This window comes from Balaenoptera ricei, chromosome 18, assembly GCF_028023285.1.
Source record: "Balaenoptera ricei isolate mBalRic1 chromosome 18, mBalRic1.hap2, whole genome shotgun sequence".
NCBI classification, from domain to species: domain Eukaryota; kingdom Metazoa; phylum Chordata; class Mammalia; order Artiodactyla; family Balaenopteridae; genus Balaenoptera; species Balaenoptera ricei.
Window position 1 is genome coordinate 53143453 of NC_082656.1, and position 12811 is coordinate 53156263.

The window sequence follows — 12811 nt, forward strand, 5'->3', positions numbered from 1 at the left end:
TTTCTCCCCCACTCCTCCAACCTGCCTTCCTCTTATCTGTAAATGGTAACAAACCCACCCATTAGTAAAAAAAAAAAAAAAAGTCAGCAACTTGGGAATCATCCTTAATTGTCATCTCCACAGTAAGCCTTCCTTGACTCATCTCATACTTTTGACTATGAGTAGCAGAAAACACAACTCAACTCACATAAACTGAAAAAGTCTGCATGTAGGTGGTAATCTGGATTGTTCCTATCAGAGTTTAGTTTTTCTCCAGAGTGCCCTCCTCTGTTTCATCATCACTCTGGCAGTGAAATAACAATAACAGTTCCAGGCTTTAAATCTACACACAATAACCAAGGAGGAAACAACAACCAAGTCTCCTTTCTCAGGAGCCCCAAGAAAATTTCTCTCATCTTGCACTGGCACAAACGGATACATTCCCTGGGACTACTGGGTCTCCAGGTACAAACTTATAAAACTGACTTGGTGCAGGAACCCTGGACAAATCAATGGCATTTCCCACTTTCGACAGGGGATGGGGCCAGCCTTTTGTAGCTTATGGGCTGAGTGGCAGAGGGAGAGATAAATGAAGAAAATTTTAAGGTTTTATTAGGAAAAGAGAGCTGGAGAATCTACTACACAACCCAGCCAGAAGTTTCCTCCTTTTATTCTCTCACAGCACCACGTTCTTTTCCCTCATAGCCCCTATCATCTTTGAAATTGGACACTTGTGGACATGTAGCTAACATTTACCGAATACTTTGAGACGGCAGTGTTCAATGCCTTACATAAATGGACTCACTTAACCTTCATAACAATGCTACCATCCCCATATTACAGATGAGGAGACCAAGGTACAAAGAGATGCAGGAACTTCCCCAGGGCATGGAGCCCACAGCGGTAGAGCTTTGAGTCTCAGTGATCAGACTTCAGAGCCCAGGCACTCAACTACTACAATATGCTATTCTTTGTACTCACTTTTGTCTCACTCCTCCACAAAACTCTAAGATACATGAAGCAGGGAATGTTTTTGTTTTATACATATCAGTCTCCAATGGAGTGCCAGGCACACAGGAAGCATTCAGTTCCCCTGATAACTGAACAAATGAATAGATGGTTGAAAGAATGAGTGAATGAACAAATGAGGTAATGAACAAAGGAACAAATTGTAAAACCATGACCCAGATTAACAGAGCATTTGTGTTACATGTTTAATTATGGAAGAGTGGGGTCCAGAGCTTCAATTTCCTGTGTCCAGTCCAACTTCTCTAGTTGGAGGTCTGTTATCTCTGTTCCACATGGTCACACCTGCAGAGTCAATAGTCTTTTCTTCTTTGCAAAGCTACCAACCAGCAAATGAAAACTCCAGCAGGAGACAGTCATTTCTTTTGAGATAGATTAATATGTGAACATGTCCAAAATAGAGAATGATTTGAGTAAAGGATGGGCTTTTCCCTCATTTAGCCTATGTGCATTAGACACTTTTGTTCATTAAGAGTAAGAACCAAAAACTGAAAACATATACAAAGCCCTTTGTAGTATCAGGTACTGAGGGAATTTAAACATTTTTTTAAATCAACAATTTTAATAAACCAATCAAAGTCTCCACCTGATTTATAGAGATCTGAGTATCTGCAGACCATTTGTTGTAATTTTCTTTCATGGTGACAGCCTGACTTTTAAAAATAAATCATCTGGAAAATGTAAACAGCTAAGAAAAAATTATGGGACATACATATGTCGGTTCCCACTGTCAATGTTCAGAATTAACTCCACTCTCAGCAGAAAAATCATAGCCTAATCACAGCAAACAACGTCTCCAGAGAAACTACTAATTGGTACAATCACATTCACACAAAAGCTATTAACCTGCCTGGTTCCTAAGTAAACAGGGGTAATGTGAACCGGGTAAAGTAAATCCACTGCTGACAGACATCAACTTTCACGCTCAGTATGTATATTACAGCCTGTCCTTCTACAGAATGACTTGTGAGTTTACCTTCCACTCCAGGAGCAAAAGAAAACAACCTACTAAATAGGCAAACCCGCTATTAAACTACTTATATGTTTGCCTTTTGCCTTAATAAGCAGCTATATGTTTGGTCTTGAAAAATGCACCATCAGCAATATTTATGTCTTCAAGCCAAGCTTACTAATGGAAAGCTGGTTTTCAAAGATCATTTCCATCATTAAAAAGAGGGAGATGACGAACCAGAAATGCTCATTTAGTAAACACACTGCTCTATCAACAGAGCAAAAGGGTCTCCTACCCCATGCAAGGGACCACACATTGAAGAAAATGTGGAGATGCTCATGGATGGACAAATTATGCCTGAAGGCAATGAGGGAATGAGGAGAAAATGCCCTTTTTGAGGATGAGAAGAAGAGACAGAGGGCCTATATTTATAAAAGTAAATGACTGTGGCACTTTTTACTTTTTCGTAGAAAAATAAGGTTATCTTTCCTTGTGTTGTTTATTCTTTAAAGTCGAACCCCAACCCATGGGGTTACTGCCGAGCATGAATACTACCCTTATGTGTGTCTTGGTACATGTCCCACTGGCCGCTGAAAACTATAATCGAACCTATCAACTGCTCTAATTATAAACATTAGATAAAAAGAACACAAGGAGAATAAAAAAATATATACTCTGTCACAAGGACATGCTGTTTAAGCAAACAAAGAAATCCAGAATACGAACCGTACATCTTAATATTGGTCAACAGTTCACCGTGGGCATTGGCCATAGTTTTTTTTCTTTCCCATCCCTGGTCTCACCCTGGTGGATCTCCTCTCCATTTATTCATTTCCCTTTTTGATTTAAAAAAATTTTTGAGACACCTCTTAGGCACTTCCAGTAAGGTTTAAAAATCAGTGCCTAAGAAAATGGTCCATGTAGATTTGGGAGTAAAAACTTACAGACGCCATTCGAAGTATTTTGAAACTAAACAGCCTTCCAAATGAGATTGTATTTCCACAGAGAAGACTAAATAACAACTGAACTGAAACTAAAAAATATCCAATTCGTGCAAGGATGTATTTACAACACCACTCTTGCTGATCATCTTCCAGATGCGTGAATGCTTGATTCACATTATTCAAAGAAAAGGCCATGGAAACGCCTATTCTCATGTTGGCAGCTTCACTAAACTTCCTGTGTTTTGATAGGGGAGGGAAAAGTCCATCTCAAATTAGTCTACAAAATTTTTTTCATAAACTACACAATTTACTTATTAAAGAAAAGTCTGCCTTATAACCCCATTTAATGTCGTAAGCTGGCTTCCCTGGTGGCGCAGTGGTTGAGAATCTGCCTGCCAATGCAGGGGACACGGGTTCGAGCCCTGGTCTGGGAGGATCCCACATGCCGCGGAGCAGCTGGGCCCGTCAGCCACAACTACTGAGCCTGCGCGTCTGGAGCCTGTGCTCCGCAACAAGAGAGGCCGCTATAGTGAGAGGCCCACGCACCGCGATGAAGAGTGGCCCCCGCTTGCCACAACTAGAGAAAGCCCTTGCACAGAAACGAAGACCCAACACAGCCATAAAAATAAATTAATTAATTTAAAAAATATATATATATATTGCAAGCAGTATGATGTCTCTACAATTATAAACATTCCTAACAAAAAATATTGTGCAACCAATACAATAAACACTTATTAAAGTTAACGAAAGGCAACAAACAAGTTTGAGAGCATATGCATATCGCTGCCAATAGACTTTAAGTTCTCACCAGTGGATTTAAATTCCTTGAGGGCAGGGACCAATTCCTACTCACTCAATTTGTTGGAATGGACCTTTACTATAGAACTAGGTCTGGGGCGTACCACCGTGAACAGACAAGATTGCTCTCCCTTTAGAACTTACATTCTAGAGGTGGTGACAGTACCCACAAAAAGTGTTTTAAAAATTAATTTTAAATGTGTAAGTGCCAAAAGGAAAATAAATAAAAGGCTGAAATAGAAGTGAAAAATTGGGATACTTACCGACTTTATGAGATAGAGGGTCACTGGAGGCCAATCTGAGGAAGTGACATTTGTGAGTTAAGCAAAGAACTGAAACCTGAGAAAAAAAAACTAATCTAGCAAGGAATGGGAACCACACATGCAAAGACTTTGAAGTGATCTGACTTGGGCTTGTTAAGGATGGCTGAAACATAGGGAGCATGCTGGAGAGGGGCAGTCTAAGAGAAGACTGGAGAGACAAAGGGAGCGGAGTCGAGCAGAGTCATGTGAGAAGCAATCTGCGTTATTACTCTGAGAGCAAAGCGAACCTGCTCTGGTTTGTGCTTTATAAGCACGACTCCTACTGCTCCACTGAAGAAGGGATTGATAGGAGAGCAAGAGTAGAGCAGGGAGAATAGTTGAGAGGAGTCTAAGAGTCCCAAAAAGACATGATGGGAGTTAGACCTAGGTGGTGGCAGTGGTCATGAAGAGACATGGACATATTAAAAACTAAGTTTTGAAGGCAGAATCAACATGATGACTTCCTTCAAGGGCTGTAACTGGGAAGTGAAAAGCAGGACTCAAATATAATTCCTGGGTTATAAGCATCAGCAACTACATATTCAAGTGCAGATGTCAAGTAAGCATTTTAGATGCTGAAAGAAGCTGGTGCTCAGAGGAGAGGGCTGAGCTATAGAGATAAGTGTGGGAGCCATTAGCAAAAATTAACGAAGTAGCTTTTACAAAGTGCATGAGGTTTGGAAATCCAGATCTGCTGTTACTTGCTGGCTTGTGTCTTTGTAGGAAAATTACTGACTTAGTTTTCTCACCTATAAAATGGGGATAAAAAACACCTGTTTTTAACAGGCTTGTCTAGAGCAGGGGTCAGCAATCATTTTCTATAAAAGGCCAGATAATAAAGATTTGGGGCTTGGTGACCATAGGGTCTCTGTCAAAAATACTCAGTACTGTCATTGCAGCATGAAAGCAGCCATAGATAATAAGTAAACAGATGAGTGGGGTTGTGTTCAAATAAAACTGTATTTACAAAAATAAAGGGCAGAGTTTGCCAGCCCCTGGTCTAAAGCAGTGGTTATCAAAGTGTGGTCTTGGACCAGTAGCACCAGTATCACCTGGGAATTGTTAGAAATGCAAATTCTGCACCTCAGCCCAGACTAAGTCAATCAGAAACTCTGGGTTGGGGATCCAGCAATCAGTATGAAAACAAACCCTACAGGTGATGCATGTTAAAGTCTGAGACCCTCTGGTCAAGAACATTAATAAATATATACTGCTTAGAGGCATTATTATTATTAATACATATCTATTATTGTTTTAACCTGGCTCCTAGAAGTTTAGAGTATAATTTCTAAAGGTAGAATCAAATGTTAGATAATTGTGGTGGATCAAGTAAAACAGAAATAACAAACTCTGTTAAACTACAAGGTGGACTTAAGTAAGAATAGTTGAGAAATTAAAGATTGTTTTTATATACTCTTTATTTCAAAGAACGCCTATATTTTCTCATATATTAAGATAGATTTAATTTAGTCATGTTCACACTTCTCTTATTAAAATGAACAATATAATTTCCAATATATATCTTCAACCTAACTTCCAATAGAAAGAAAGGTTAACACCAATTAACTTCCAGACCCCGAATGGCATTTTAGCTATGGGTTAGTAGTCTACTGCTATAACGAACACACTTAGAACATAGAACAAGCAAATTTATCAAATGCCAGTTAATATTTTAACAGAAAAATTTGACCATTTGAATTTAGGATCAATGGGGGAAGTTAAAATATAAAGGGCTGTCAAGAAACTAAATATAATATCACCCACTTTCATATTGCTTTACTAGTACTATTAGAAACTAGGCAGAAATCTGGTTTCCTAGATCCAGCCTATTGAACCTTCCTATTGAACCAACCAAAATTTTAATCTCATATTTTTTCCCTTTCTGTCATAGGATCATAGATGACTGGAATCATATTAAATAACACCTGAAAGTTTAAGCCAGGAGTTTTCCAAACTTATAGTTGTTCAGAATCCTTTTAAAGGTAAAGTAAGGTGTTAACATAACTATTTTACTGTTACTTTATTTAAATATGTTCACAAAAATCTAGATATAAACTTTAGATGCTTATAGCTCTAGCTTTTAAAAAGCTTTTTTTTTTTTTTTGGAGCAAATTATAACCACTTTATTCAGAAAGTCAAGAGTCTGAGAAGATGATGGACTAGTGTCCTAGAGAACCATCTTACTGGGGTCTGGGTGCTAGTTCATTCCACAGAACAAAGAAAGGGGGAGGTGAGGAGGTAAAATATAAAAAGCTTTAAAACCAAAACCAATTTACAAAATACCCACAAACACAAGCATAACTAGTAACAATTATACTAACAAGCTAAATTCAATGGGATGAAAGGAAAGATGTTATTTTTCAAAGCACATGCCTACAGCACTGAATGTGCTACAGCACAGGTTCAGCATGCTAATGTTACTGTGGACCCCAAGATTGCTTTTTTATGAACCATTTTTCTCTACTTGAACTCTTACAAAACCATACATCAGCCCATTAGGTCACTGGGCTTTATCTAACCTTAAAATTTACATATTGTTTTCCCTTTAACCCAAGGTAATTAAAATAGCACAACTTGGTGCCAATATTTCTTGCTTTATTGTATGTTTTATAATGATGGTAAGATGCATTATTTTTATAGTATAATTTTACACTTTATATTATTTAATTATATACTTTTATATTATAATACAGTTTATAATTTATACTTTGTACTTTGTTATACTTTACAATATTTGTATCCTTTACGAGTCAATAAAATATATTCAAATGCATGGTTGTACCTGTTCTTAAATACATACCCTAAAGATTTTTTATTCTGAAGTAGTTATAAAGGCTGCAAACAGACTCTCATAGTTTACTTCCCTGCCACTCCTAAGGACACTACATAAAAGATACACCAGAATTCAGCTACACCAGCCTAACAAATCATACCGACGTTTTACTTTCCATTAAAACAAAAATACACATTGGCAAAACTATATCCAAGCATGCATTCAGCATTTCATTATTATTTTACAAATTTAATGAGCATATTTAACTGTGGAGATTTTTAATATAAAAGTGGGGGAAAGTGGACAAATACTGCATGATCTCACTTATATACAGAATCTAAAAAGTCAAACTCATAAATGCAGAGAGTAGAATAGTGGTTGCCAGGGGATGAGGGATGGGAGACATGGGGAGATGTTGGTCAAAGGGTACCAACTTTCAGTTATGCAGGATGAGAAAGTTTTGAAGATCTAATGTACAGAGAGCATGGTGACCATAGTTAATAATACTATATTGTATACCTGAAATTTGCTAAAAGAGTAGATCTTAAGTTTTCTCACCACATACACACATACAGGCAAAACGATAACCATGTGAGTTGATGGATATGTTAATTAGCTTGATTGTGGTAACCCTTTCATTTGATACGTATATCAAAACACCACATTGTAGCTTTAAATATATACAATTTTTGCTTGTTAATTATACCTCAATAAAACTGGAAAACAAAATAAAACAACTATCTTAAAAAAAGAATGGGAAAAAGTGATAGCATAAAACTTCATAAGACTAACAACTAAAGGCTAATTTTTCAACAATTGCATTCCAGAGCAGCAGATAAGAGAACTATCTACCCAGACTGGAATCAGCTTCTATCATTACAAGGCTTGTATCCTTGGGGAAATATTTAACCTTTCTTTACCTCAGTTTTCTCATCTGTAAATGGGTCAGAATCACCTGGTCGGCTTGTTAGAACAGACTGGTGGACCCCACCCTCAGTTTTTGATGATGTCAAGTTCCCTGATGATGTTCAGTAGTTGTGGCTCACAGGCTCTAGAGCGCAGGCTCAGTAGTGGTGGCACAGGGGCTTAGTTGCTCCGCGGAATGTGGGATCTTCCTAGACCGGGGCTCGAACCCGTGTCCCGTGCATTGGCAGGCAGATTCTTAACCACTATGCCACCAGGGAAGCCCAACATTAGAATATATTCCCTAAAAATTGTTTATTCCATCTGCAGAACTTAAAACTTTGGCTTGAAAGGTAAAGTTTTCATTCAACATATGGCTAGTCTTATCACGCCTGGCAGAATAATGTCTATCTAGAGAAGAAGATATGCAAAGCTATTAAGCTAGAAAATGACGAGTTTCTTTAAAATCTTCTGTAGTCACGTATTACTCCTCCTCACACTCACCCTAAACTTTCAAGTCTGAAAACGACTACAAAAATAACCAGGGGAACAGAAGTGGTCATATACCCAACCAGATGAACAAAATCACTGAGGGCAGTGGTTCTCAAACTGTGGTCCCCAGGCCAGTAGTCTGGACATCATCAGGGAACTTGACATCATCAAAAACTGAGGGTGGGGTCCACCAGTCTGCTCTAACAAGCCGACCAGGTGATTCTGACACACACTCAAGTTTGAGAACCTCTGGCTTACGATAAACGAGCCCTGATACTGAACAACCACATCTTCATTATAACATTCCCTTCACAGATGGGAGGCTCTGGGCATACATTTTTACCTTTCCCCCAGATATTGTAGTCAAGATTCTACCACAGAGCCAGGGCAAATTAATCCACCTCAAATCAGAAGGGGAGAGAGGGGCTTCCCTGGTGGCGCAGTGGTTAAGAACCCGCTTGCCAACAGAGGGGACACAGGTTCGAGCCCTGGTCTGTGAAGATCCCACAAGCCGCGGAGCAACTAAGCCCGTGGGCCACAACTACTGAGCCTGCGCTCTAGAGCCCGCGAGCCACAACTACTGAAGCCCGCGTGCCTAGAGCCCATGCTCCGCAACAAGAGAAGCCACCGCAATGAGAAGCCTGCGCACCACAACGAAGAGTAGCCCCTGCTCGCCGCAACTAGAGAAAGCCCGCGTGCAGCAACAAAGACCCAATGCAAACAAATTAAAAAAAAAAAAAAAAAAGACTACAGCAAACAGGAGGAGAGATCTACGCAGAATAGCACAAAGTACTCAGAAAGCAAACAGAGAAGTGTGAACATTTCCAGATTTCTATTTCTCTGGTTTCCTTGCTAGCGTACTCCCAGAGCCACTGACCCTTAACTCTGAGGAAGAACTGAAAATGACCTTTTTGAAGTATATCACTGAAAATTAAGTTGAAAATTGGTTACCTGAGTAAAGCTCAGAAAATACTAAATATTTTAAGAGAAACAAAAAAAAAAACACACAGACGTAGAGAACTTAGTTCTGAAAAAAACTGGTGTCAAGTTCATTTTTTAATTTTAAGAACACAATTTGTAAAATCTCTTTGAAAGTACATTCTTTCGAGCTTCAAGAAATATATACATAAACAAAATCAATGAAAATTATAGCAATGTTTTTGTCTTTTATAGGACTACTCATTCTATAATTATGAAGTATATGCTGTTGTCTAATGGAAATGATAAGTAACACCTTCATTCTCTAACAATAGTTATAAACACTAACAATTCTTGTTTTTTAATATGATAAGAATATATATAACATAAAACAAGTTCTGCTTTTTAATGGAGAAATGGAGATAATGATATATATATATATATATATATATATATATATATACACATAGCCTCTTTCTGAACGTAGGTAAAGGTAAGTAATTTGAGGAATATTAGTGACCTTCCCAAGATGTTAGGTAGAGAATCAGATATTCTTGGTTCTCCAACCAGTTTTAAGTCTACAACTCAATTTATGCCAGTGTGATTTGTTTTTTAAGTTATGTACAGTTCAGCACTTTTACTAGTTCAAATATCCAACTTTGGCTGAAATGCGCTAAGTCTGACATTCCTCCTATGCAAGACTACACATCTTGAATAAATGGGAACCAATCTGTATTGGCATATATTCGATCTGAAACTGGTTCGTATGCTCCCAACCCATACCCCTCCTTGCACCCGGCAGAAGTAGCTCTGCATCAGACCATTCTGGCTGAGCACTGCTTCAGGCTGACTCAGGTTGAGCATCCTTAGGTTGACTCTGACCCGGAAGGTGTGGAGCCACAGGGCACATCACTATGGCAACTCCCCACAACAGACCCAAGCTACTCGCGCAGTGCTCCCATCTCTGAGGTCACATGTAGATCCACCCCCCCCCCAAAAAAAAAGATGTGTGAGTAGATATGCTGCAAGACATTATCGTTTTATATACAGAAACCACAATCCTCCATCTCGGTGGCTTGGCAGAAACACAAACTTTGCCAATTATCTATGGTCACCCATGTCCCTGTTTGCCCTAAACAGTCCAGCTTTATACTTGTTATGCTTGTGTCATTTTAATGATGCCCCCTTTCTTAATAAAAATTGTCCTGGATTAAACAATAAATTATATGGTCATCCTACAGACAGGCCTATTTCAGAAAAGGGACAGGCATGACAGACAAAGCAGAGGCAAGTTTACTTGGGGATGTTTTCAGGCCTTTCTGCTCCAGGCTACCTTCCATGTTTTGTTCAGTGACTGTAGAAAATACTTAGGAGACTTAACAATAATCTTGAAGTCCAACTAAAAAATTCTCTACTTCAAATGTAGAACTCAGCAGCAAAGCAAACAGCAGGTCTTCTTCCTTCTCATTTCAAAGGTGCTCAGAAAAATCCAGAGGTTCTACTCTATATTAGGCATACTGCTGGATGGTAATAATGTGATGAATTCACCCCTCTAACAAGTTCAACTGCAGAATCATCACTTCTGGGAGTTTTACTTATAAATTTTTCCCCCCAAATTACCCTAACTCTCCCCACTATTTCAACAGGAAATGTGACAAACAGCACTCAGTATCTAATGACTGCACTTGTCCACTCAACAAATATTTATGCCCAAGATCAAACGTGGCAGCCCTTAGATCTCTGAAGCCAACCTTCAGATGTGTTTTGTTTAGCCCAGATAGGATTCTTATATGTTTAAAATATTTGCTGATACTTTAAAATGTGGACTCATACATAAAAATCTAGATTTCCATCTTCTCTTGAGAAATCCGAAGCTCCGGCAACACTGGGCTTATATTCTGATAATGTAATTTCCAGTTGGAGCTGAGCAGCAGCTTGAGAAAGGACCTCTCTATCTAGTCCTCTATGGCCCTCACTCAACCCTCTTCGTCACAGTTTGAGTTTGTAACCCCTGATTTATAGCTGGAGATAATCCTTAGGTAGACAACATCTGGCCTTTCAAATTAATGATCCTCTGCCAGGGGCTCTCTAGGTTTGGAGCAAATAGGAATCTATATCTTTAGATCAAAGACTCAACTGGGAAATGGCAATAAACAGGAAAAGTTTGTTTTTTCTTTTATCAAAAAGCCATATGGCTTCCACGGCTCCTACAGGACCAAAGGGGGGAAATAAGCCTAAGCATGTTATTATTTGTAAAGAGCACATCCAGCCTCTAATATCTAAATACAAAATGAAGGTAAATAAAATGGGATATTTTAATTGACCTTCCAATGAGTCCAGGGAAGACTCAACAGCCACTGTTGAGAATTTAAGGTGCCATAACCCATAAACAAACTTTGACCATCAATGAAATTAGTAATGATGTGTCATGCGTCAGATCTGAAGAAAATAACCACCAAGAATCATAAAACATTCCTTAAAGTCCTGGAAAAATGCAACCACTTCCACCTTACTGACAGAACCCAAAAATCTTAATACAATAAAGATGTTGATAACGTTCAGAATAAAGAACATGCTGCACTCCAATTTCAACCCAGGTGAAAGCTAAAAATAAATTTTTAACAAATAAGCATAAAATGAAATTCATTTTAATCATGGTTAGAATCCTGAGATCATCTGTGATAAGGTATTTTACCATAACATAACAGCGGTAACATAAACTAAAATATTGGGAGTTCTGAGCCCTTAGGATATTAAACTAGTTTACAAAGTAACTGATGGAATCCAAGACAATGAGCTTTATTTTCTTCAGCTCAGCTACAGGTCTTTTTGTGAAAAACTATTGGACAGTCTTTCAATTACAGATACTGGAATATATGAATTTTCAAAACTTAAAGCCTTATTTATAGGAAGTTTTTCTCATCTGACTATTAACTTCCCAGCTGCTAAAGAAACCCGCCACACAGTACAACTGAGACTTCATTTATTTATATTTAGACAACACTGTTTTCCCAAAGAATCTAAAGTACTTTGCCCAAACATTCAGTAACTATTATAAATAACAGCATCTGGGGGGCTTTTGATATGGTAAACTCCTTACACATTTTTTAAAAAGGGGGAGGTGCTGTTTTTCAAGACACAATCACTGTAGTAAAGATTGTTTAGATACCTCTCTCCAGACGAAAAAGGACTGTGTCCGTTTTTTTTAAGGAAGTAAAAACGCACTGTTTGGTAACAGGCACCTCGATTTGGTAAACTCTGGAGAAATATCAGAAAAGAGATGTTCACCTCGTCTACAACACTGATTTTTAAATCACCCAGGTAGGTACTGATTCTGTCTCCAATTAGTGTGGAAAAAACTGCAAAAAAAAGAAAAAAAGTCTTCTTTCCACTCAAAATCTAAAGGCAGATTCGTATTTTGCTGACAATCGGACAACGTCTAGTAACTTCTCTCTAAGCCGGGCTCCGAAACAGCTTTCCAGACCCAAGACCTGCAGGTGCTGCTGTGACTAGGATGCGACTGTCCAAAGGGGCCAAGGTGCAGGACTCGACCAAGACCGAGAGCGTGTGCGGGGGCCTCTAGGAACCCAACCCTCTCCCGCTTTCCCTCTTAAACACACACGTGCACGCACGCACACACTCGGCCAAGGCCGGGGCATGCCATCTCCAGTCACACCCCAAGACATCGAGATCCTCCCGGGACGCGCGCTGCTCCCGCATT

At 38.8% G+C, this 12811-nt stretch overlaps 2 protein-coding genes across 3 annotated transcripts in view; both read right to left on the minus strand.

Annotated features, from left to right (window-relative positions):
- Positions 1–12811, minus strand: part of TBC1D4 (TBC1 domain family member 4) — a 216525-nt gene that overhangs the window by 202067 nt on the left and 1647 nt on the right. The gene's annotated exons all lie outside the window — the stretch shown is intronic.
- Positions 1–12811, minus strand: part of COMMD6 (COMM domain containing 6) — a 168177-nt gene that overhangs the window by 102797 nt on the left and 52569 nt on the right. The window lies entirely within an intron of this gene.